Consider the following 20,517-nt stretch of genomic DNA (forward strand, 5'->3'; position numbering starts at 1 on the left):
AGCGAGCCGGCGGGGGCCGCCAGAGCTCGGTCTCCGGGACGAAGCCGCCTCTAGGCTTTCAAAGATGGCATTTCCTGGGCCTGGCACGAACTCCAGCGCCAATAAACCCTCCCGTTCCGCGGGCGATAGGGAATAATTTATCAGGTAACTGCGGTGAGACAGCTGCAGTGGGGGAGTGTAGGTGAGAGCGCTCAGCTCCCGGAAATGCCCGTGTTCTGCCACCTAAACTTACTGAGAAGTTGCAGTTGCCTTAAAAATTTATGGGAAGTTGGGACAACTTGACACCTGGGTTTCCCGAGGTGGTGGAAGGATCTTGTGGCTCGGAAACTGGAGACCTGTGTTCAGGTTGGGCTCCCCCTTGGACAGCTGGTGTCCTCGGGCAAGTCGTTTAACCTCTCTGATCCACCATTTCCTCCTCTGCAAACAGCCGGTAATAATGCCCACCTCATTGGGTTGTTGGTGGATTAAGTGGGATAAATTATGTGGAGGTGTTTGGCTCTGTGCCCGGCACAAAGCAAGCGAGCAGTTGGCGTGATGTGAATTTAATTCATTTAGAGACCCTCGTGGCTCCCATTTCACCAGGAAATTAGAATTAGCAAAGCATCTTCTGGGCCTGTCTGTGCCCAGGAGAACTTCTGCTGAACGCAGAGGCTTTGGAAAAACAATTTCCCGAAGTGTAATCAGAGAGCATCTTCCTTAAAAGCAGTTTTATGCATTCAGAAACTCCAGAAGTTGGCAGTTTGGCTTCACTTACAAAAGAGCTGTTTTGCAAGATGGATCATCTTGCAAATGTTTAAGCAGATGATTTGAGAAAGTAAAGCCTGTTTAGGAGGATTTTTGTTCTACAAAACTCCCAGGCCCAACTTTAAGCGATTATTTGGATCAGGATTTCTCAACCTCACACAATTGACAGTTGGGGTTAGATAATTCCTCTTTGAGGGCGCTATCATATGCATTGTAGACGTTTAGCAGCATCCCTGGTCTCTACTCAGTATACTGCAGTAGCAATCCCTGTCTCAGTTGTGCCTCCAGACATTGTTAAATGTCTCTTGGGGGCTTAGTACCCCCCCTTCTCCTTTTAAACTGCCAATTTAAATAATCCCTGTTATCTGACATTAGCCTGAGTTATTTGAGAATTTCATCTTGTGCATTTTCTTTTCTTTTTTTTTTTAGTGGTGCTAGGGATTGAACCCAGGGCCTTGTGCATGTGAGGCAAGCACTCTACCAGCCCCCATCTGTGCATTTATGATAATAATCTTTGCATCACCTTCTGGAGCTGTATGGAGTTACCAGTATCATCTCATTTGATTTTTTACAACTCCCCCATGGGGCTGGTGTTACTCCCATTTCACAGATGAGGAAACTGAGGCTCTGAGCAGTCAATTACATAGTATGTGGTACAACTGGGTTGTAACCCAAGTCTTCTGGGTCCCAGGGCAAATCTTTCTCTTGTGCATCCAACTGCCCTTTGTCACATGGAAGCCTTCACTTGGATGACTTTCCTCATGATTGAATCAGGATGTAGAATATATTGGAAGCTGGAAACCTTTCTGACTAGTTGAAAATTAACAAGAGTAGGCCATTATCTGGGAGAGAGTAGGCTGTTCTAGTTAAATATTCTAGTTTATAGCGAGCTCTCATAAATCCCACATACACTTAATGGAATACCAATTTGCAGAGAATTAGAGTAGAATAAAACGTGCCTAATACTCTATATTGATCCTGGTTGTCTCTGGTGATTTGTCTTCTCCTAAAAAGGACTCATATATGCAAATTAGACATTAGCCGGGGCTTGTAAAAGGTCAGGTTACTAAAGGCATTTCAGAATAGCTCCACTGATTGAGCTGCTTCTGTATGGCAGGTGCAGAGCTGGGTGGGGATGCTGAGTTGGACCAGTCCCCAACAAACACAGGGTGCCGGGGTGAACTTCCCCTCAGTTCAGGCCAGGCCAGACCCTTGGTATGCCCTTCTGGATAGCTTAGCGCAGGAGAAGGAGCCCCAGTTACCGTGGAGGCAAATTCAGGATCCCACACTGCTCACTCCTCCTATCTCTGAGCGTTCGCTTTGTCTGTTACACCAGAGGTATTTTGGTAGCTTTTAACATTCTTCAAGTTTTAGGGACCCGGTAAGGGAGGCAAGGTTCATAGACAAACCTTATCTCAGAAAGAAGTTGGGGTTCTAAGATGGCAGATGGTCTCAGGTTTGAGATCAACAAGACCTTTTACTGTGAACTGGAAGGGTTGCTGCCCATGCCTCCTGACTTCCATTCCCTTGCAGGTGAGGAAACTGAGTTAGAAAAGATGGAATGGGACCAGGAGTGAGAGGACTAATTGTCACCTTCCGCACGAAAGGGGTGCTGTTTTCTAGAATGGGAATAACCAGAGGGGACCAGCATTGTGTAGTAGAGGGAGCAGGGAAACATAGCACCTCCCTCCCGAATTCTCAGGGACTGGCGCAGATTGAGAGGGATCAGCGGTTTGTGGTTCCTCTCTCCTGACCCCTGAGAACTCCTCTGGACCTAATCCTAGGGTTCACTGTCCTGCCACCAGACAGTGAGTTCCTAGAAAGCAGGACTGATCTTTCCACTTTTCCCAGGGTCTGCAGCAGGGGCTGGAATGCCAGAGGCCTGAGGCCATACCTGGGCTGGCAGGGGCAGGGCTGCTCCCCAAGGGTCAGCTCTCCCTTCCAACTCTGATTCAGACGGGACTGATCCAGGTCCCTTGCACACTGCTCTTGTCTGGGCCCTGGCGACCTCATGACCTCAACCTCCCATCATCCAGGTATCTTCTTTCCTTGGGCTGCAAAGGAGACTAAGTGAAGCTCTTGGTAGGTTCCTGGCTGAAATCTGATCTGGCTATGGCTTCTGAGACTCGAGCTTCTGCTTGTACCTGCCTGAAGCCTCCAAATTAACTGGTTATTCTAAGACCAGCTGTGAGCAGAGTCAACCACAAATTCAGACATTTTTTGAGTCTATACTATTTGTCAGGCCAGAGGGCTACAGAGATGAAAGCTGAACCTTGCCTTGGAAGGATTTGTGACACTTGTGCATGTGTGTGTCTCCATCCATCGGCCATTCATTTTGAGGGGCACCAGGAAATACCATAGGAGTTGCTGACATTTGCATTAAGCCTTGAAAGTTAAAAAAAAAAATGGCATTCAGGGTGAACAGAATAGCAGAAACAGAGATGCAGAGGCATGAAAGTTTTAGTTTAGGGTTGAACTCATGGCCTCGCAAAGGCAAGACAGGTGCTCTGTCACTGAGCTCTGTCCCTAGCATGTGAGAGTTTTCATATTTTAGGCCTACTGACTCTTTCCAAACCCATTCTTTTTAAATTTTTGAGGCAGAGTCTTGCTGTGTTGCCCAGGCTGCCCTTGAATTTCTGGGCTCAAGCGATCCTCCTGCCTCAGCCTCCTGAGTAGATGGGACTAGACGTGTGGGCCAGTGTACTGGCTCAGGCTCAGCCTCTTGACTTGCACTGCTGCAAGACCCCACTCTTATGGACGGGGTGCTCCCCCATCTCTGTGCAGGGCTGGACCTACCCAGCACAGGGGTTAGTGCCAGTTCTTTTTGTCTCCCCAGCATGGGAGTGACACCTCTGGTTGTCTTTGAAGCAGGACCCACTCTGCCTGGGATGCTCTGGTTTTACCTATTCAACCCTAATATGGTACTCCCAGGCGGCTAGCCACTGTTCCCAGTGCTTTCCAAACACTGATTGACTCCTTTAGCCCCGTAGGTAGGTGGGGGCAGAGCTCACCTACGTAATATGTGTATCTGTGCAAGTGGTGTTTTGGTCACTGTAGTCACCTCTGGCTATAACTGACTTTGATGTGTCGGGGGAACAGCCGAGTCTGAGAACGTGAGGCACCGCTGACGGCCACAGAGATTTCTCTCTGACCTGTTTCCTTCAGGGGGCCAACAGCGCTCTGCTGACTGCATTTTCTGAACCAAAGACTGGGATGGGTAGCCCAAAAAAAGAATGTGCTGCTGCTTTGTACGAGAGGAGGCCTGGGAGGTGTTTGGATACTGAGAGAGTGGAATTTTTGAAACATTTTGATGGTTTATGTGGAAAGTTAGGACAGAGGATTTGCAATTGGGATAGCGCTGGAAAATTCAGGTCTTATGATTCGTCAGGTTACACAGCTTTTAGCAAATGTTTATGCAGTGTGTAGTTTGGAGTGAATATTCTGCACTTATCCGCTGGTGCCCCAAAAGGGAACAAATGGTGCCTTCTAGCCTCCAAATTTTGCTCATTCCTACCAACCTCGTTTGATAGATGGAGTAAGAAAACCAGCCAATGAGAGGTACACACAGTGGCCTGGGAACCAGGACCCCCAAAGGACACAGGGCTTATGAGCAGAGCAGTCTAGATTTGAACCCATGTCTGTCCCCACTCAAATCGTTTATCTGTAAAGTGAGTATCGTAATAGAACCTATTTTCTTTGAGCTGGCTGGATTTCTTTTCCCAGTGCTGGGACTCAACCCGGGGGGCCTCACATATGCAAAGCAAGTGCTCTCCCGCTAAGCTGCGACCCCAGCTCTAAACTGGCTGTTTTAAATGAGCTAATAACCCACGAAAAATTGACAGAAGATCCCAGACAAGTGCTTGGGTCTGGCTCAGTGCTGAGCATCGCTGCAGGACCTATTCCGGGGAATCCAAGAGGCAGGACCACAAAAGAATTGTGGCTGGCTGGGAGCTGTGTTGGTGAGAGGCACTTGACTAGGGAGTGGGGTGTGGAGACCCGTCTTCTGTACCCTGCCTCCCTCAGCCAAGTCAGCCGCAAGGACTGTCCCAGAGGCTCTGGGTGAGAGAGACAGAGCCAGCTCCCTCGTGCATCCCTGACCACTCCCTGTTGATGACCTGGAGAGAGGAAGGGGCAGCCTGAGCCCACTGCCCCCTCTGTGTTCCTCTGGCCCCTCCTCTGCTAGGTTGGCAAACGTGTACGTGGTGATCATAGAAAGCTGAAGTGTCGGGGAGCAGCAGAGACATTCAGTGCTCCTGGGGGAAGCGGTCACTCTTGACTGCTGTGGAGTCCTATGTGCCCTCTCCCCTTCCAGTCTGTTCTCTGCTCTGCAGCCCAGGGTCTCTCAGAACACTTCCTGTTGCTCTTAGAATAAAGACAGAGTGCCTCTCCCTGGCGTCTCCCTGTGGCCCATGGGTACTCTGGCCCAGTCTTCCCAGCCCCGCCTCGCTGTGCTCCTGTCAGGGCGCTGTAGACCCCGAGGCCAGTTAGCGTCCCCTCCTCCCCATGACTGCAGATGCCTCCCTCACCTTCCTGAGGTGGGTTAAACTGTCTGCTATAAATGGTCATGCCACCAGAGCACTCTCCTGATGGCTCTTTTCTTGGTGGCAATTTTGCAGTTAATTAGTGTAATTATTTGTATTAGTACCTGTCTCCTCAGCTACACTGTGAGCTCTGAAAAGGCAGGATCTCTCTCTTTTTAAACTTTCTCTAAGCTGTATTTTTTCCTTTTAACTTTCTATTTTGACCTAATTCAGACTTACAGGAAAGTTAAAAGAACAGAACAAAGAACTCGCATGACCTCTTCAGCCCGATTCCCCCCATGACCATTTTACCCCATTTATTTTTTCTTTCCATGTAGATGTTTTTGTTCCAACCATTGGAGGATCACCCAGAGGCTCTTCCTTTCCCCTTCAATCTATTTCCTAAAAAGCAATGGCACTGCTTACAAAACTACAGAATGCATTTTAGAATCACAAAATTAACATCATTACAGTAAGTGCTGGGACCTAACCTATAGACCGTCCTCAAGTTCTGCCAGTCATCTCACAAATGTCCTTTTGGTAACAGAGACCCTCCCATCATGCATTGTATACATTTGCCACGTCACTTTGGTCTCCTTTAAACAGTTCTTCAACCTTGCTTCGTTCTTCATGACCTGGACGATTTGGGAGAGCATAGGTTGGTCATTTGGTTTCATGCCCCTCAATTTGGCCCTATGTTCTAACTCACCCGTTGTGTCCCCAGCACCAAGCACAGTGCCTGGACCGTCCAGTGCACTTGGGTGAGTAGTGTTGGGTGAGGGGAAGGAGCGGCTGCGTGGTTTCTGGCCTCCTCCATCTCTGCCTTTTTCCTTGCTGAGGGATGTTGTTATTTGTTGCAGTCAAATGTAAATTGTTTATAACAAAGAGAGGTTTCCTCAGCAGAGAGAGAGCCTGCTGTCCTTGCAGGTGTAGAAGCAGATGCTGGAGGATGGCTTGCCGAGAGAGATTGAGAGAGAACAAGGGGACATTTGAGGAGGGCCTAGACTCAGACTGGAGTCCCCTCCCGGCCTGAGCCGCGCTTTCTCACTGGACCTCTAACTTCAAAGGCTTAGCTGCCCGGGAATAAGGCACCTCGACTTCATCATCCAAACAGGACCTTTGGAGAACGAAAGGAGGTGCTGTTAATAATTGCACATGCTGGACAGGCCTCAGCCGGGACTGCCCTAGTCAACTCAAGTGTGGCTTTGAGATTTAGGATCAGTGCTGCAGGACTGTGGAAATCCCTCTGGCACTAGAAACCTCCTCCTGGATGAGGACCACAGTGACCAGTCTCCCCATCTCCCTGGCATTGCACAGGGGCCCAGTGTTCATGGCTTTGGTCCCACACTTCTGTGGCACCTACACCCTGGGTGTCCCCTCCCCAGCTTGCTCCTGTCATTGCAGCCTCTTTGCAGCCCTCCCCTCAGTGTGCTCCTTCCTGCTACTTGGTCAGGGAGCCTCGCTGTGTGCAAGAGGATGGGCATTCGGTAACTAGTAGATGCAGAAAGGGACTTGGATGCAGAGAAACCAGGCAGGAAACCAGCCTTGAAAGATCCTGGTGACAGGGTCAGTCTGGGGCCATTTTTTGGGAAGTCTAGGATCATACTATCAAGTGTGCAGATGCTGGGCTCCAGGATCCATGCAGTCAGGTTCTCAGAAGAAAATGCTAACCCTGACTTCCTGGGTTAAGAAGTGGATGAAGATGTGACGATATGGAGCTACTTTCTGGGAAGCATCCCAGTCATGTGGACCTCAAGGACATTGTCGGGGCACTAGAGTGTTTATAACTCTAGGCCCCAGCGGCTTTGTTGGAGGAGCCAGTTAATGCAGAACGTTCAGTTCTTAGAGTGCAGTGCCTTGGAAACGTTGCAAAGGCTTTCCAGTTAATGTGCTGTTAGATTTTACTACTTAAAAATGTACTTGCCCTCCCAGGCACAGGTAAAAGCATTTAGTTCGGGGGCATTTTTTTTAATAGAACAGAGTCACACAGTGTCAGAACTGAAAGGGACCTTAGAAAAGCCTTTTCTTCTTTTTATAGCTGGGGAACCTAAGGCCCCGAAAAGGATGTGGCATACCCAAGGATGGGCAGTTGGCCTGTGGCAGATCGGGGGTGGTGCCCAGGGCTTACAGTTTCCAGCCCCCAGATCTTGGGTGTGTTTTTTAGATCTCACCCAAGCGAGAGTATCAGACAGGATATACATTTTTCTTATTTTGTTCATACCCTTTGCCATTTCTCTTGCTATAAAAATACAGCGTGTTGGTATTGAAGCAGTTATGCATTTCTTGTTTTATGTAGAAGTTCCTAGGTTGTTTAATTTTTTTTTTCCTATTAAAAAGATTATAGAGTTGCCATTGAAGCTCTGTATTCTTTAAGAGTGCTTCTCAAACTTGCACATCAGAGTCCCCAGGAGGACTTGTTAAGACACAGGGGCTGGGCCCCTGTGTCCACTCCCAGAGCTGCTTATTCTGTTGGTCTGTATGGGAACCTCAGGGGGGACTGGAAAATTTGCATTTCTCTCAGCGCTCAGGAAGTGGCTGGTGCAGGGACCCTCCTTTGAGGAAGCTCCCCCGCACCCCCCAGTGCTGGTTGCAGATAACGTGTTCAGTGCCTGGCAGCCTCAGCCACCATCCGGTCCTCTCACCTGGCTCTCACACCAGCTGACCCGACCTTCCTGCTCTCCCCAGGTCTCCTTGTTGTCCTCCCTCCGGGTGACCTCACCACCCCCTCCAGTTGCCTGTGATGCTGGAGGCTTCTGAGGGCCCCCCCTCCGCTTGTTCCTTTTCATTTTCTGGCTCTTCTTCTCTCCTTCCTTTTCTGAAAAAAATAAATGTCTCTGGCTCCAGCTTATCCTCCTCCACTGACCTCCTGCTGCCTGGAGGGAAAAACCTTCCCTCTGGGGGACAGCCTCGCCCTGGGGTCACTGCCTCACCTCCTGGAGGGATGGTCCACAGCAACTGTGAAGGACTCGCTCCTGCCATTCCATTCCAGGAGTCAATTTTATCCCTGTAATGAAGGAAAGATATAATTTTAAATTTTGGGTGAAATGCACACAGATTCATCATTTCACTGTGGTTTTAAGGGTACAGTTCAGTGGCATTCAGTGCAGTCACACTGTTGTGTGATGGTCACCATTGGTCCACAGAGCTCCCTGCGTCTCCCAGAATGTATGCTATGCCCATTAAGTGGTCACATCACTCCCTCCCTCCCCCAGCACCTGGCGACCACCTTTCTACTTTCTGCCTCAATAAATGCCTCCTGTGAGTGCCATGGTACCCTGCCCTTTCTTGTCTGGCTGATTTTTCGCTGAGCGTGGTTTAAAGGCTCATCCATGTTATAGCTGAGTCAGGATTTTCTTCCTTCTAAAGGCTGAATAATATTCCCTTTATGCAGTTGTATGTTTTGTTGGTCCATTTACCCGTTGATGGACACTTGGTTGCTTCTGCCTTTTGCCTATTGTGCATAACGCTGCCACAAGCGTGGGTGTGCAGAAAGAGATCATTTTGATACACTTGAAACCTCAGGTGGAATGTTGAGGTATTTGTGTAGCAGCCTTAGCCTCCTCCGCAGCCCACAGGCACCAGATTTCCCCTTCCTGCCACTTGACTGACACTCCCTTTGCGGACATGGCCAGGGACTGCTTACTTGTTAAGACCAGAGCCGAGTTCTCATGTGTCAGCCTATTTGGTCTCCTCGTGCCAGGGCTTCTGTGATGCTGTTCTTCTCCTACCCCGCAGCCTACCCTGACTCCTCCTGTGCTTTTACTTCCTCCGTCCTCGTTCTTACTGTCCTGCAGGCCATCTTAGCTCAGTGCTCCCGTTTCTGTCGCCAGGAGCTCCCACGTCTGTGCCTTCAGCCTGGTATCTCTAGGAATTTCTGGTTCTCAGGACATCACTTCTGAACATTTCCCCATGAGTGTCCCCAGGAGTGTCTCTGCATGTCTACAACAGACTTGTTACCTTCTTTCTTAAAAGTGACCTCTCTGTTAGCGATGGTCGTCCAGCCTAGAAAGCCCAAGGTCACCCTACTCTGGTCCCCGACACCTGCTCTGGAAAGATCTTGCCGGTCAGCCTCAGCACCCCTCCTCCAGCCTACCCCCTTTTTCCATCGCTCCCCAAACTGGCTTTTTATTCCACATGCTTCTCCCATTGCCCCTGCCTTTGCTTGTGGTCACAATAGGCCTCTCATGCCCCTCTTTCACATTGTCACCAGAAACTGTTCCCCCCAAAAAGCATGTGGATCACCAGACGTTCCGCAGGCCCTGAACTGCCTCTCTGTCTGACCTTTCTTCCCCGTCTTTCCCCAGCCCTGCACGCCATCCCTCTAAGCCAGGGCTTCCCCAGCTTGTGTGTTAAACTGCAGGTGCACATTAAGCAGGGGTGGGGTGCGCCAGTGCTCTGTGCGCGTGCCAAGATGTGGTCCACAGACCACCATAGAGGAGCAGTTGGACTCCAGGACACAGCTGTGTTTCACAAAGCGCCACAGCCCTGTTTGCCGCCTGTTGATAGTATAAGAATTTTTAAGTTTTGTGTTCTAAATTTTTTGTTTCATGTAAAGTTGATTCTAAATGTTTTCAGTCATAAAGGCAGATTCCTCCTGGCATGATTATTTGCTCTTGAAAGAAATTTTTTTGTTGTTGTTTTTAAAGAGTTGAAAGAATTTTCAAAGACTAAGAAAATCCTTTGCGACTGCACTGGGGTGGGAGGGTGGCTTGTGAGATGGTTTTCCCTGGACAGGGGCTCTGTCTTGTGAGGGGCTTCAGGGCAGAGTGCTCTCATGCTTAGCCCTGTCCCGCAGGGCCCAGTGCGTTGTTGGGGGAGTGGGGCTGGAGGACGTGAGTTTGGAAACAGGATTTGAGACGGGGAAGACAGGGCTCGGTGGGGAGTCATTCTGGGGTAGTGATTGAGAGGGTCAGGGTACACCTCATGGAGGGCACAGCAGACCTGGCTGGGGACTCTTAATAAGACTGTGCAGTTGAGGAACCAGCTGAGGGAAAGCCAGACATTCTGGAGGTTTCCCAGGAGGTGGGCTTTGTCCTGGTCCAATAGGGAGGGGTCATGGAGGTGCAGACTGGGCAAGGTCGAGCAGGCAGCTGATGGATGGAGCTGATTGTGTTTGCAACATCTGGAGGGATAGGAGCAAGTGCCAAGTGGTGATGAATCAGGTCTGCAGGGTGAGGGATCGGGATGGACGTCAGAGAAAGAGATTGGCGATTTGGACCACTGTTCAAAGACTTCATCACTTTCCTGACCCTCTTAGGTCTGCCCCTGCGGGGCTTCCACACCTGGACTCTGGTGCTGCACCACTCCCCTTCTATCCAGGTACCAGCCAGTGGACTGTCCCCCACTTAAACTGTAGACTCCCTGCCTCAGGGCGAAGGCTTTGCCCAGCAGTCGGCTCTGCCAGGTGTGGTGCTTAGTGTTATCTGTGTACAGGTTAGAAGCCCGGACCATCGCCAGCCCCCACTGCCCCACTCACTCAGTGGCCTGTGTTGAGTCCCGTAGGGTCTCAGTCTCCACATCCCATGCAGGAACAATCGAGGCACCTCCACCTCACCAGGTTGCATGACGATTGCAGGATGACACAGTGGCACGTGCTGATTACTCAGGCAGTGCTGGTTGTCAGCCAGTGCCTGCCATGTGACATCTGTCCCCCATTTGAGCCAGCGGTCTTGGGGATGGAGAGAGCTGTGGTTTGTGCCTGGGCAGGGCAGGGCAGGGCTGTGGGTGGACACTCTGAAGGTTGGCATTAGTTCCCTGTGTGGGTGTTGAAGGCGCCAAAAGATGACAACTGGTAACAGAAGCCAAAGCCTGGGAAGTTGGAATTGGGAGCAGAGCCTCTCCTCCCAGCGTGCATACCAGACGAGTCTGTTCTGGGGGCTTAGAGTGGGACCGGTGGGTCTGCAGGCTTGACACACACTCGGTGCTGCTGGAGCTGCTGGTCTGGAGACCATCCTTTGACTGGAACATGATTTATGGTGGGGAGGCTAATGGAGAGAAGGTGGAATACAGATCCTGCATAGACTGTCCTTTCCTGAACATCCATACCTATGATCAAGTTTAATTTGTAAATCCTGAGTCCATTCGATCCCCAGAAACACACACGCACCCTCCAAATTTTGAATTATTTCTGGAATTTTCCATTTAATATTTTCAGACCCAATTAACCACAGGTAACTGAAGCTGTAGAAAACCAAGGAGCTGGCCTAGGGGAGGGGGTACAGTAAACCCAGTCTTCTGCTTGGCTCCTTGGAGACAGCTTGGTGCACCCAGGTCTGGAGCCTGCAGGTACAGTTGGAGTTAAGTTGTGGGTGATGATGGACGTTCCCAGGAACTTTGGATCCAGTATGGGGCCATCTGATTTTGTTGACTAGTACTCCCTCCTTCTGGGTCTAGCGTCACAGTTAGATTCTCCTTAGAAGGTGTTGCTTTCCGCCCCAGGCTGAGCTGGGTTGTACCCTGGACTAACATAGCCCAGCAGCCAGTGGCTCCTCTGTCCTTGCAGCACTCACCACACTGAAAGGTGATTTTTCCGTCCCACTAGCCCTTGAGTTCCCAGAGTGCTGAGGCCTCAGCCAGCCTCTTACATACCCCCTGGGAGCCCGCCTCAGAGCCTGGCTACAGTAGGGGCTCATAAATCCCTAAGGTGTCATAGAAAGGGACTAGGGCGAATACAGAATTTTAAAAGGGAAGAATGTGTGCATGCTCTGACCAAAAGGGAGCAGGGGAGCCCCAGCCCTGAGCCAGGGAGACCCGCCAGTAGGGCCTCAGGTGGGATATCAGGGATGTGGAGCCGAGCTGGGCTGTGCATCTCCAAAGGAATGGAGGGTTCTGCCAGGGACCAGGGTGGGAGGCAGAATGGGGATTTCAACCAAAAGCCTGTACGTTGATCCGAGAAGCCAGGGCAAAGCTGCTTCTCTTCTGCTGTCTTGAGGAGAGGATGGTGCTCAGATGTAGGTCACTGAAGAACAAAAATTCTCTCCCTGTGCTTCAGGGCACTACCATTAGCAGAGTCTAGGGCCAGTTCAAAGTGCTCAGGGGGCACTTTCAGCCTCTTGTCCCTGAGGAATAGGCAGAGTCTCAGGGAGGTTCAGTCACTTGCGCACAGTTGCGGAGTGGGGATGGGCGGGCAGTGGGGGCCTTGCCTCTGCCGCCCAGGAGCTGGGACTTGGAGGAGCAGGTGCAGAGTTGGGAGGGCTATGGGGCCAGGTGCTTGGGGGCCAGCCCCAGAAGGAGGGAGCGGGTCAGGTGTAGGCAGGGTGCTGCCTGTGGTATGTAGAGTGAAGTTGGGAGGGCTAAGTCCTTGAATGCCCTGTGCACCCATAAAAGCATCTGGTGACCACTTTTTCTTTAAAGTTCTATCAGTTTGATTTCCTTTAAACTCATTTATTGCTCTTTGTAGAAATGTCACACTCCTTTGTATTCTCTCAAATTCCTTTGTTCTTTTAATTAGTTCTGGCCTGCTGAGGATGTGACTTTATAACCAGCCTTTCTTAATATTCTAATCACTTTCCATGTCATTTTGAGGTTTTCCTATGGTTATTTTTACGGCTCACTTAAGTGGCTGCCTGAAGTTGGCAGTTAGCTTTTTTGTTTGTGATCTCTAAGGGGATAAGTGTAGCTGGGGAGATCTTTGCAAATAACACTTTTGTGTGTGTGTGTCTGATAATCCTGACGGTAGGTTCCTGGGAATGGAATTAGTCACACCACCTCCCAGCGCAGTTGGGATGGAGTGAAGCGCTGACACAGGCCTTCTCAAATTGCAGGTGTAAGCGCTGCACGCATTAGTTGATCGTTCATTCGTGTGTGTATTTATTAAGCACCTGTGGGTAGAGACTTCCTTTTCTCTGGCCGGGTCAACAGAGTGGCCGCTGCTTGCATCTTGGGCTTGACAGCTACGTGTGGGAGTGTTTGACTACACATGATGTCCCTGCTTTCCCTGTCCTTGTCACAGCCCAGGAGTCCCATCAGCCTGTGGGTTCAGAAGTAACTTGTTGCCTCCATGCCACGGGGCCTGGCAGCAGTCACCTGTGCTTATGGAGCCACCTGCCTTCCCTCTGATGCTCGGCGTTAAGGCTGAGTGTGTCTTTTCCATCATCCCTGTGTCCTGCAGAGACTGATCAAGCTAGGGACTGCTCTGGGTCTAGGGAGTTAGCAGGTCACTGATGAAGTCCAGCCGCTGTGGAGCTTACGTTCTAGTGGAGGTGGGGGCATAAGGATGTGGGAATCAGGGCAACAAATAGTTAATAAAGGTGGGCAAAGGACAGTGATCTCGGGAAGGCCACCCTGATAGGCAGAATCTAAGCAGACACAGGAAGGAAGCGAGGGAGAGGGCCAGGGGTGGATCTGAGGGAACATCGTTCCAAGCAGGGGGAACAGCATGTGCAAACACCTGAGATGGGAGAGTCTGGCCCAACCTGGGAATGGCCTGGGGAGCTGTGTGGCTGAGTAGGGTGAGTGTGGGTGTGTGCTGAGGACAGAGAGGTGGCCAGAGCCAGGCCATGCAAGGTCCTTGTGTAGTGTAGTGAGATCTAGGACCTGGGGTTCACGCCTCTCACCCCTAGTTCCCTGTTTGGAGGTTTGGGAACCAAGGGCCACCCCGCTATTCAAAGCACTTCAGACTAAGCTCATGTATTTTTGCAGCTTCTCTACGTGGGTGATTCCTGCGAGTTTTCCGGGGAAGGTCCTGGCAGTGGAAGCCCTTCCCTCACTTGCCCTTCAGCTTCCTCATCTGCACAGTGAGGAGCAGCCGGTGAGGGGACTGGTAAGGGTGGGCGAGCCTTCCCGGGCTGGGACCCTTCCTCCTGTTAGTTAGAGATGCTCGTTCAATCGTGGGTCATTTTAAGTTAACTAACAGGAGTGTGTAAGGGACATTGCTGGTACATATGTCCGGCCTGTCTGGTTTGCTTCTTGTTGTGGAGCATCTCCCAGCCAGCTGGGGTGGTCTTGCAGCAGTCAGGAGAAGCAGGTGGAGGGACGGGGCTTATCTATCAGTGAATTACTGATCACCTGCTGGGTGTGCTGGGGGTAGGGTGCTGATCTTCTACAGGTGCAGACCAGCCTTCATTACTACATACAAAAAGTAACTCAAAATGGACCAATGACCTAATATAAGTGCTAAAGTCTTAAAACTCTTAGACAAAACAGGAGTAAATTTATCTTCATGACCTTGGATTCAACAGTGGATTCTTGAATATGACGCCAAAAGCAGAAGCAACAACAGCAAAAAATAGGTAAATTGGACTTCTTCAAAATTAAAACTCATTTGCACCAAAGGGTGAAAGGACAACCTACAGCATAAGAGAAAATATTTCAAATTGTAGATCTGGTAATATTCTAAATTTAAAGAATCCCTAATGCTTGACAAACCCAATTAAAAAATGGGCAGAGAGCTTGAATAGACATTTCTCTAAAGATACACAGATGGCCACTAAACCCATGTAAAGATGCTCAGCATCCCTAGTTGTTACGGAAGTGAAAATCCAAGCCATGAAGAGACACCACTGCACACCTGCCATAATCAAATAAAGAAAAATAGCAAGTCTTAGCAAGGATGTGGGGAAATAAGAAACCTCCTACATTGCTGGTGGAAACATCAAGTGGTGCAGCCTCTGGAGGAAAGTTAGGGTCCTCAGAAAGCTAAACATAGAGCTAGGCATGGTGGCAAATACCTCTAATCCCAGCAACTCAGGAGGCTGAAGCAGGAGGACCACAAGCTTGAGGCCCTGAGCAACTTAGCGAGACCCTGTCTCAAAATTAAAAAAAAAAAAAAAAAAAAAAGCTAAATATAGAATTACCATATGGCCTAGCAGTTCCACTCCTAGGTATATACTCCACAGAATTGAACACAGGGACTCAGATTCTTGTATGCCTCTGTTCATTGCAACTGTACCCACAACAGCCAAAAGATGAAAACAAATGATTATTGACAGATGTATTGATTTTTTTAATATGTATATATTTTTAGATGTTGATGGACCTTTGTTTTAATTATTTGTATGTGGTGCTGAGACTCGAACCCAGTGCCTCACATAGAGCACTAGGCAAGCGCTCTACAACTGAGCCACAACCCCAACCCCAGATGTATTGATGTTTAAAAAACAATGTCATGTAGTCATGAAAAGGAAGGAATTCTTGCTATGTGCTAAAATAGGGAAGCATCTTGAACATATTTCACTGAGTGAAATTAAAACACAAAAGGCAGATATTTGTGACTCCACCTCTGTGGGGATAGCTATGGAGGCGGAATCGGGGATGTATTGCTTAATGGTACAGAGTTTCTGTTTGGAGTAATGAAAATTTTCGGGAAATAGTGGTGACAGTTGCGTAAACATTGTGTGAATGTAATTAGTGCCGCTGAATTGTACTCTGTAAAAGGGTTAAGACGGCCAACTTTAAGTCCTGCATGTTTAAGTCCTGTGTATTTTAAAATACCATCGTTTTTCAAAGATCACAGTAGGTGTGTCTGGGAGGAGCCCCACACACAGGTCAGGAGCCCCTGGGTCTGGACTCCGCTCTGCTGCTGGGGAACCTTGGGTGCCAAGCCTGGGGGTTCCTTCTGATGTGAGACTCGAGTGGGGTGGCAGGTGTGGGGTGCCTGCAGTGGGTCCTCGAGATGCTCCGAGGATGCCCTCGTGGTCCCCCAAGTCCATCCTTCCCAGTGTAAAAGACTGCTGGTCTGGTAGACAGAAAACAGTAACTGTGATGATTTTGCCCAAGTCATCCTCAGTTTCCTGTTCGTCTGATGTGCCATTTTTGCCTGGGTGTTGGTCTAGCCCCTTCCTGTCAGTGCCTGCCCACTCATCTTTGGTGTTTTTGCTCTAAAGCAGGGCTTCTCTGGGCCCCACAGCCCTGTTTGTGCCTGTCTTTGGTCACATGCTACCTCTTCCTCCTCTGGGTTCATTGTGGATTCTTTTGAAATCCGAGCTCTACTGATTAGGAGTCATCTGAACACCCGGCCATGGTTACGTGCACCCACTTGGTGGAGTATTGTAAAACCATAACAGAAAAGGTCAGTGATGTGTTTGAAAAACCTGGACAAATGTTAGATTGTGATAATGTGAAAGAGGAGAATATACAACTGTAGAGACGTAGATCACTGCTTTCTAAAAAATACACCCCAAGCAAATAAGACCGTGGCTTGTGGTGCTGGAAGCTTGTATTGTTCAGGTGCTCGGAACCACCTTGAGTTTGCACAGCCATCAAGGTCAATTTCCCTCGGCCTGAGCATCTCCCAAGGTTGGTGTAGACACTGCAATGCTGTCTTGGGTCCTCCTGTCCCACCCAGGGTGAACCCTCTAGTTTATTACCCTTGCCCCAGGACTACCTTTACTAGATCCTTGACTTAGAGCCTGCAGGTGTGCCCCTGAAGTGACAAGCAGGGTGTGATGGAGCTCAAGTTCAGAGGGTGGGGATGAAAAGGGGCCTGGCAGTTCTGAGATCCCTGCAGGCAGGTGCCCGCAGAGGGGGTACTGGCTGGGCTGGCTGGGCTGGCTGGGCTGGCTGGCGGTGCCCGCCCTGCACTCAGGACCTCCTAGAAGACAGCCACTGGTCACAGGGGAGGAGGGGCCCAAGGTCAGACCTGGACCTCGCCTCAGGAAATGGGATGGCCCACTCTGCTCTGGCTACTAATAATTAACCCAGGGATGGCTGCCTGTCAGGCTGGAGGCCTTTAGATGTCACGTGATGTGCTCCAGCCCCGCCTTTCCAAAAGTGAGAGGAAGTCATTTACTACATTTTCTCCATTCTGAAAAGCCCTTGTCCACATCTTAACATTTCTGAAATCGCTATGACCTTCACAATCAAAGGGAATTTGGGGTGTCCTGTTTCTTTAAAGTATTTTTTCTGAAACACCTGTTAAATCAGTTGTGTCACCTTTCAGTGGAGGGAATATGGTAATAAACACCAAATCATTACTCAAGTTTCTAATGTTGCAGAATTAATTAGGGGGAAACAAGGTTTTCTGGACCATTTCCTTCATAAGAGGAAATTTACCTACATATGAGCCTCAGGGAGTGTTTATAAAGATTATCTCAAAAGGGTAAGAATATACCTGTAGTCAGTAAATTACAGGGACGGTAGTGATTAAGTATGGGGCCCTTTTTACTCCCAGTGAATCACCTGTAATTCACCTTCTTCCTGGTTGTGTAGGTCAGTAAACTCGAGTTTGAGAGGTGTGTAATGCCGGGAACCAAGTTGGGGCTTTTGATCCGTATCTGGATCACAGCAGTGTTGCCCGCCAGGCCAGTCCCAATCGGTGGTGTCAGGGGTGATGGGTGTGAAAACATTTGGAAAACTGAAGTCCTGGAGGACCAGAGAATGTTGCTCAGGACAGAGGCCCCAGGCTGGGGGTAAATGGGCCAGGGACTTGGGAGCAGAATGGGTGGAATGGGTCTGGGGGACCAGGCCCTGCACTGCATGGGGTGTGGATTGTTTGTAGATGGGGAAACCGAGGTGCAGAAGGTCAGTTTGTCCAGGGTTGTGTCAGCTTATGAGGCTGGAACCCAGCTCTGGCTTTTTGTCTTCCAGCCCTTGAGTTGGCCCTGGCCTGCTGAGAACCCTGGCCAGCCAGAGCCTCTAGGCAAAGATGCTCTTGATCCAAGTTGCCCAGTGCTCTTTGAAATCAAGGAAGGGGTTGTGTTTGTCTCTGTGGCTTCCACATTCCACATTGGGAAGGCCTCAGTCCAAATAGATGTAACCACAGAAGCAAGGAGATATGCATATTTTTAAAGAGCTTAAACACATCATTTTTATTTTTAAAAAGCGATTTTGTTGTTATTTATTTATTTATTTATGGTACCCTCAATGGTTGAGGGGCACTCAACCACTGAGCCACATCCCCAACCCTAATTTGAATTTTATTTAGAAAGAGAATCTCACTGAGTTGCTTAGTGCCTCGCTTTTGCTGAGGCTGACTTTGAATGCAGTCCTCCTGCCTCAGCTTCCCAAGCCACTGGGATTACAGGCATGTGCCATCAGGACCGGCTATTTTATTTTTTTATGTGGTGATGGGATTGAACCCAGGGCTTCATGCATGCTAGGCAAGTGCTTTACCACTGAGCTATCTCCCCAGCTCCTCTTTTTTTTTTTTTTTTTTTTTAAGTGACATCTATACATTCCTGTATTTCATATTATATGTTCTAAGATATTCAAAATGATGTTTTGATAATACACATCTGTTTCATTCAATTATTCCTAAGTATTGTTGTTCTGATTAGCACCGTCATATGATTTTATGTCTTCTATGGAGTTGCTTTTCACCTGTTTTCTGAACTCATTTTATCAAGGCACCAAGCCTTGGAAATGTGAAAAAGCTGCATAAAAAGACATTTTATCTTGGTTTCTAGAGGCATTGGCAACTAGCAGGGTTAGTGTGCCCAGTATTACCCGCGATGGCCCTGGGATCGAAGCCTTCCAGGCAGAGGACTCTTGCTGGAAGGAGCCTCACAGGCTTCAGCTGTGAAGCCCAGCCCAGGAAAAGCAGAGCAGTGACTTCCCAGGCCGATAAGTGACAAACAGGAGGGTGCTTTGGGGGCCAGGGAAGCAGTAAGGGCAGAAGTATTTTTCTCTTTTTTCTTTGAGATAAAATTATGGTGAGGGCTACTGGTGGTGAGGATCGGGTTTCTCTGGCCAGGCTGCCACTGGCTTTGGATTCCTTGGCAGGAACAGTCTGGCGGGATGGTCCCTTTGTAGGATTCCAGCCTCTTGGCTGGGATGCGCTGCGATTAGCACATCTCAAACCTTTCAAAGTGACTTTAGCTGTTTTCTTTTCTGAAGTCTTCTGCTGCTTTTGGCTGTTAAGGGGTGGGGGCTGGAGCCTAAGATAGAAATATCCTAGACTGACACCCAATTGGGTGTGTCTGTGCCTGAGGGCAAATATTAGCACAGTATTTTTGTAAAGTTTATGCAACTTGATTCATGTCCCTGTAGAGTAAATTTATTCCATCCTGTTTTCCAGTCTGTTGGGAGCCTGGTGGAACTATTCAGAGGGAAAATGAAAAGAGGTTGGTAGCTTAATTTTAGGTAGAAGCTGCTAAATATTGAACATATTTCATAGTCAGTTTTTGAGCTTTACAGATGACTTTATGTCTCCTCCCATTCTTTTTATCTCCCTGTTTCATGGTTTGATAAACCATTTTAGTGTTTTCCAAAAACAAGGTATTCATTTAGAATTTCCCATGAGAAGTCCATCCGTGGAAGGAAATCTGAGTTTGAACAGTGGTGTGCTTGAATGTGGTTTACATGTACAGAAATAGCCCCTTGGCACTTTGGAAACAGAAGTCGCTGTAGAATCCCAGACCTGGAAGCCTGAAGTTCATCAGTCTCGCCCTCTCCTGTGTCAGTCATCCCTCCATAGCCTTCTCAGTGCAGGTCTCATCCAGTTCCTCTGCTTGATGGCCGCTAGGGACCTCAAGCTCCCTGCCTTTCATATATGTGCTTTGTTCAAAAGCATTGTTCTTCTGTTGAGAAATCTGTTTTTTGAACCCTTGAGGTTGAAAAAAAAAATCAAGTCTTATGATGGTATCTAGTCTGCATGTATTTTCGCTCCAGTGCTTAAAGCAACTTTGGAAAGCGGGGGAATCTCCCTTCTTTCATAGAGAAGGAAACTGAGTCTCAGAGATGGGAAGCGATCTCTCAAGTTCATCTCTCAATAAGTAGTCAAGCTGGGGTTCCGACCCAACCCACAACTTCTGATTCTGAATCTAGTAGCCTTCCAGAGCCTACCCTGAACCCTGATTTCTCCCTTAGGTTTCTGAAGAAACTGATCTTATCCTCCCTGAGATTTCGCTGGGATTTCAGTTACTTCTGACACTTGTGCTGAGTCTCTTTCCATAGACTTCCTAAACGTGCCTGCGTTTCCCCTCCAACCTTTGCACATGCAGTTTGCAGTACCTGGAGTCTTCCCAGCCAGTTTCCTTTTATCTGACAAGATTCCTGTGAACCTGAGTGAATGGTCCTGACCCTCCCCCCAAAGCAAGGCCAGAGCCCTGGGTGTTCCCAGTCCCCTAGGCTGCCTTCTCCCCCCAAGTTGACACTTGGGCACCTCTGCCTTCCCTACCCCCACCTCACTTCCTGGCCTGGCCGGCAGCCAGGAGTGAATTGAGTGAGTAAATGGCCCGGAACTCCTTTGCCAAAGTAATAACAAAGGAGGCTAAAAGTAATTATAAACAAGATCTGCTGGTCTGTGAGATTGCATCTGAGTCCCTAGTTTAGCTGGTTGCACAGAGGCTGTGTGTGTGTGTGGGGGGGGGGGGCT

General features: G+C 49.1%; 1 long non-coding RNA gene across 1 annotated transcript in view; it reads left to right on the forward strand.

The window, feature by feature from the left end:
• LOC107147715 overlaps window positions 1-20,517 on the forward strand; it is a 36,675-nt gene that overhangs the window by 1,580 nt on the left and 14,578 nt on the right. The window lies entirely within an intron of this gene.

The sequence above is a fragment of the Marmota marmota genome, unplaced genomic scaffold (genome assembly GCF_001458135.2).
Source record: "Marmota marmota marmota unplaced genomic scaffold, marMar, whole genome shotgun sequence".
NCBI classification, from domain to species: Eukaryota; Metazoa; Chordata; class Mammalia; order Rodentia; family Sciuridae; genus Marmota; species Marmota marmota.